This window comes from Staurois parvus, unplaced genomic scaffold (assembly GCF_062004578.1).
Source record: "Staurois parvus isolate SC_StPar_1 unplaced genomic scaffold, SC_StPar_1.0 ptg000053l, whole genome shotgun sequence".
NCBI classification, from domain to species: domain Eukaryota; kingdom Metazoa; phylum Chordata; class Amphibia; order Anura; family Ranidae; genus Staurois; species Staurois parvus.
Window position 1 is genome coordinate 2369921 of NW_028317849.1, and position 6000 is coordinate 2375920.

The window sequence follows — 6000 nt, forward strand, 5'->3', positions numbered from 1 at the left end:
ATCCCCCACAGCCACTTCCTCCAGTACCACTATCCCCTCCCTCCTAGATTGTAAGCTCGAAAGGCAGGGCCCTCAAACCCGTCGTGTATTGTATTGTTACTGTATTGTCTCATGTTCTGTCCCCCTCGCTAATGTACAGTGCTGAGCAAACCCTTTGGAGCCATATAAATACTGTATAATAATAATAATAATTAAATTCATTTAGAACAGCTTTGTTGATGATGTGATTCCCAGGCCGCTCAAAACAGGCTTGTACCATGAGCCGCAATCTGCTGTGTCCTGTTGACACAGCAATCTCGAGGGCAGGGTCGCACAGTGCCCCTGTTAGACCAAGCAGGCACAATGACGTACATGTACATGATTGTGTCTGCACGTGCCGCCCCTCCACATGTACTGTGACAGGTCAGCAAGTGGTAAAGAGATCTTGTCACCAGACCATTAATATCAACATTCTTCCTACAAGTTTATATGTGTATTGAACATATTTTATGTATATTTACCTGTAAAAGCCCCCCTTGTGTATGCGTCTAAAAGCCCTGAGACTGCTGCTGAGTGACGCCATCTTGGATGTGATGTCAGCAGCCCCAGCAGACTCAGAACTGTGGCTCAAATGACACTCTAAAGCAGTGGTGGTCAACTTTCTTGATATGGGGGACTCACACCTTTGATATCAGCATAGGGCCACACATTAAATTCAGTGAATGTTCAATGTCAGAGGCAACAGACACAACAGTATTTAGTCAAAAACTATGGGCATGATACAAGAGATGGTCAGAGACTGTGGACCTAATACAGGTGATGATCAGAGATTGCAGAAATAGTACAGGAGATGGTCAGAGACTGCAGACACGGTACAAGAATCAGAGACTGCAGGCACAATCCGAGAGACTGTTGGAGACCACGGGCGTGATCTGAGAGATGGGCAGAGACCTATTACATGAAACTACTAGCAATCACTACTATAATGGGGAAATACAGATCAGTGTCTCCAGAGCTGTACAAAAAGTGCCAGAGGGCCGTAGATTGGGCACCTGGACACTAAAGTGTTCCCTTTCGCTTCTCTCCTGGCTGGTACATATAAGGTTAGGTAGGAAGGGATGGAGGAGCTGGGCCAGCATAGGCAGTAATGTGGCACTTCCAGGTGAAGAGAAGGCTATGATGTTCAAGTGCCAGGAAATTGACTCTTTTCTGCATTAGTCAAAATTTCTAGCAAGTTCAGAGGCACATTGCAAGTCAATAAAAATGATTTATGGAAAGGAAAAACACTGCAAGTGAGCATTTACAGTACTTGATTTTTACGGTACTTTTACCTGCAAGTTTTGGTGATAGTGTCTCTTTACTGCCTGTGAAATGCCTCAGAAAAGTGATCCAACCATGTATCGCTTTTTTGAGGAGCGACTGTCTTTGCCAGTATTATGAATGAGCCTTTAAAAAAAAAAAAAGCTGTTCTGGTCATACAGGATTAGGGGTCAAGATTAAAAATAATGTATATACACAAACACACTGTCGCATACATAGACACATCTACATACAGTGCCTTGAAAAAGTATTCATACCTCTTGAAATTTTCGTCATTTTGTCATGTTACAAGCAAAAATGTAAATGTATTTTATTGGGATTTTGTATGATAGACCAACATAAAGTGGCACATAATTGTGAAGTCAAAAAATGATAAATGGATTTCAAACATTTTTACAAATATCTGAAAAGTGTGGCATGCATTTGTATTCAGCCCTCCTTTACTCTGATAACCCTAACTAAAATCTAGTGGAACTAATTGCCTTCAGAAGTCACCTAATTAGAAAATAGAGTCCACCTGTGTGTAATTTAATCTCATTATAAATACAGCTGTTCTGTGAAGCCCTCAGAAGTTTGTTAAAGAACATTATTAAACAAACCACATCATGAAGGCCAAGGAACACACCAGACAAGTCAGGAATAAACTCATGGAGAAGTTTAAAGCAGGGTCAGGTTTAAAAAAAAAAAAAGATCCCAAGCTTTGAACATCTCCTGGAGAACTGTTTAATCCATCATCTAAAAATGGAAAGAGTATGGCACAACTGCAAACCTACCAAGACATGGCCATCCACCTAAACTGACAGGCTGGGCAAGGAGAGCATTAATTAGAGAAGCAGCCAAGAGGCCCATGGTAACTCTGGAGGAGCTGCAGAGATCCACAGCTCAGATGGGAGAATCTGTCCACAGGACAACTATTAGTCGTGCACTTCACAAATCTGGCCTTTATGGAAGAGTGGCAAAAAGAAAGCCATTGTTGAAAGAAAGCCATAAGAAGTCTCGTTTGCAAGTTGTGAGAAGCCATGTGGGGGACACAGCAAACGTGGAAGAAGGTGCTCTGGTCAGATGAGACCAAAATTTAACTTTTTGTCCTGAAAGCAATATGCTATGTGTGGCAGAAAACTAACACTGCACATCACCCTGAACACACCATGAAACATGGTGGTGGCATCATGTTGTGGGGATGCTTTTCTTCAGCAGGGACAGGGAAGCTGGTCAAATTGGTTGGGAAGATGGATGGAGCCAAATACAGGACAATCTTAGAGAAAACCTTTTAGAGTCTGCAGAGGACTTGAGACTGGGGTGGAAGTTCACCTTCCAGCAGGACAACGACCCTAAATATACAGCCAGAGCTACATTGGAATGGTTTAGATGAAAGCATAGTCATGTGTTAGAATGGCCCAGTCAAGGTCCAGACCTAAATCCAATTGGTAATCTGTGTCAAAACTTGAAAATTACTGTTCACAGACGCTCGCCTTCCAATCTGACAGAGCTTGAGCTATTTTGCACAGAAGAATGGGCAAAAATTTCACTCTCTAGATGTGCAAAGCTAGTAGAGACATCCTCAAAAAGACTTGCAGCTGTAATTTCAGTGAAAGGTAGTTCTGCAAAGTATTGACTTGGGGCTGAATACAAATGCACATCACACTTTTCAGATATTTATTTGTAAAAACTTTTGAAAATGTTTTATAATTTTCCTTCCACTTCACAATTATGTGCCACTTTGTGTTGGTCTATCACATAAAATCCCAATAAAACACATTTACATTTTTGGTTGTAACATGACAAAATGCGGAAAATTTCAAGGGGTATGAATACTTTATCAAGGCACTGTACATACACATAGCTTTTTACTTCCCAACCGGGCCATAGACAAAAGACGTCCTCTGTTGGCAGTGGAATACCGGGGTTATGGCTGCAGCAATAGGCCATAACTCCGGCCTTTACTGCTGGTTTGCTACTGCGTATGCACGAGCGGCACTGAACTTTGTGATTGGTCCCGCAGTCTTCTGGGACCTGTAATGTGTCGCAGAAGGCTGCAGGGGGAAGGAAGAGGGACCAGAGATCACCGCAGCAAACTCAGCCATAATTGGGAAGCGGGTACCTGTCAAAACCAGGTACCCGCTCCCCCCCAAAAAGTGCCAAATGTGTCAGTGGAAGGGGAGAGGATGCCAACAAGTGGAACTTCTCCTTTTGGGTGGAGTTCCATTTTAACCTGAATTTGTATGTAAGTTGGAACAGGTACATTTTTTTAATAAATATATTTTTTTAAAGTTTTGGATAGCACAGGGAAGGGTTAATTTGACACGCAGTAATGTGGGATTGCTGACAGGTCCACTGGACAGTAGGTGGCAGGATTCAGTGAGCAGCAAGATGGCTGCCAGGCTGTTTCGGGGACCAGCATGACATCTCTCTGTTCTTAAGTATGAGTCATATGTAAGTTGGATGTTTGTAACTCGAGGACTCTCTGTAGTAATTGTTAACATTTGTATTTTGTTCTATATTATCATGAGGTAGGCTTTCAAACTGTTTATTTGTCAGTAAAAGCCATGCAAAGCAAAATATAGTAGAATACATGTACCAGGCACAAAAAGACTGTCAAAAAGCATATTGCGGGACATAATAAAGTATAACTAAAGGCAAAACTTTTTTTTTAGTCTTGGATAGAGTGGAGAGGGATTAGAACACTTGGCAGTTTTTTCTGCTCTCTGTGCCCCTTTAGGGAGATTCCCCCTCTCTATTTGTACTGTTTACTATTATCATTGAAAGTGAAAGTAATAGTAAATCCCAAATTGTGGGTTGTCCCCAGAAAAGTAAAGGGGAAAAAAAAGAGGGAGAATCTTCCAATGGGGATACTAGTTCTGGTGACCTGGGGTTCCCAAGGAATTTCCTTATTTTCTTGGATTTCCTCTCACTTCCTGTTTAGCTATAGGACAGGAAGTGGAGGGAAATCTCCCCAGTGGGGCTACAGATAGAGAAAAAAAAAATCTGACGGGTTATAACCCTTCCTTGCTGTATCCAAAATGGGGGGGGGGGGAGTTTTCCCTTTAGCTCTACTTTAAGGAGTAACAATGCATGTAATTAACATCCAATAATACAGCCTACCATCACAAGGATATGCATCCACAGTCAGGCGGAGAACGGGGGGATGCTGTAGGAAGGAGGGGGGGGGAATGTCCATATCTTAAGATATCTATATCTGTGTTCCTTTGATGGGAAATTTGGTAGGGTAGTGGAACAACACCAGAAATTATTGTGGTTAAGTTCATGACTTACAATGTGAAAGGATTAAACTCTCTGACAAAAAGAGATAAGATAAGGGGCGAAATTCACCAACACTCCATAGATGTAGTGTTTCTACAAGAGACACATATAACTCATGATACAAACGTTAAGTTATACATGAAGTACTACCCAATGTGGTACTGTGCCGACTCTCCAGTTAAAAGGGTTAAAGGAGTAGCAATCGGGTTTTCAAAAAATTTTAGTTTTACCCTGGAGGAGAGATTGGAGGAGCCAGAGGGCTGGTTTCTATTTCTGAGGGGCAAATTACAAGGATTTGAATATACATTAGCTAATATCTACTGTTCGAATAAAAACCCAATAACATTATTGGATGGTGTGGTAAAAAGACTTTCTGAATTTAAAAAGGGAAGTCTGATTGTGGCAGGAGATTTTAATTTGTGTCTGGATCCTCAGTTGTATACATAATCAGGTACGCAAAGAGAGGGTGGTAGGAATTTAAAACTACTGAAGAGATTATTTTATCAATGTCAACTGACTGACACTTGGAGAGTGAAGCATCCAAGAGAAAGAGACTACACCTTCTTCTCTCCAGTACATGGATCGTATTAAAGACTGGATTATATAATGATTGAGCATAGACAACTGGAGTCATTGGTTAGCTCCAACATAGAGGTGCATTTCTGATCTTGCTCCTGTCACAATGAGACTACGGGTAGGAGCGGACAGGGATAAAATAACTATATGGAGATTAAATGTAATGCTTCTACATGATCCTGAAATAGAGAAAAGGCTAAGGCAGGAAATTGAGCAATTTTTTGAGCTCAATGAGACTGAGGAGGTTTCAGTGGCCACAATCTGGGAGGCACATATCAGGGAAATATTGATTTCGATAGAAGCAGAAAAAAAGAAAGAACGGGGGGAAAAAAATAAAGATTGTGATGGAGGAGCTCTGTAAGTTAGAACAGTTACATAAAAAGAAGACAGGTAAAGATCTATAACAGAAGATAATTTTTAAAAGAGAAGAATTAAAAGATCTTATGGAACAGGAGTCGAGAAGGATACTTAATAGGGTCTCAAAATAAATATTAGTGGAGGAATAGACATGGAAAATACTTAATGACGAGGCTAAAGGAAAAGAAATCTAAAAATTTCATAGAAAAAATTAAAGATGGAAAAGGAGAAATGGTGTACGCCACCACTGATCTTGCAAGTAGGTTCCAAAAATATTACAGCAGGCTGTACGATGTGAGCCCCAGAAATTAAAGAGAAATTATTATTATTATACAGGATTTATATAGCACAGTGCTTTACAATATAAGGGAGACAGTACAATTACAATACATTTCAGTACAGAAGGAATGTGAGGGCCCTGGTTGTGGAGCTTACAATCTAGAGGAAGAGGATGAAAAGAAGAGAAATAGGCAGAAATACTTAAATGAGGAAATGATGCCAAGAATA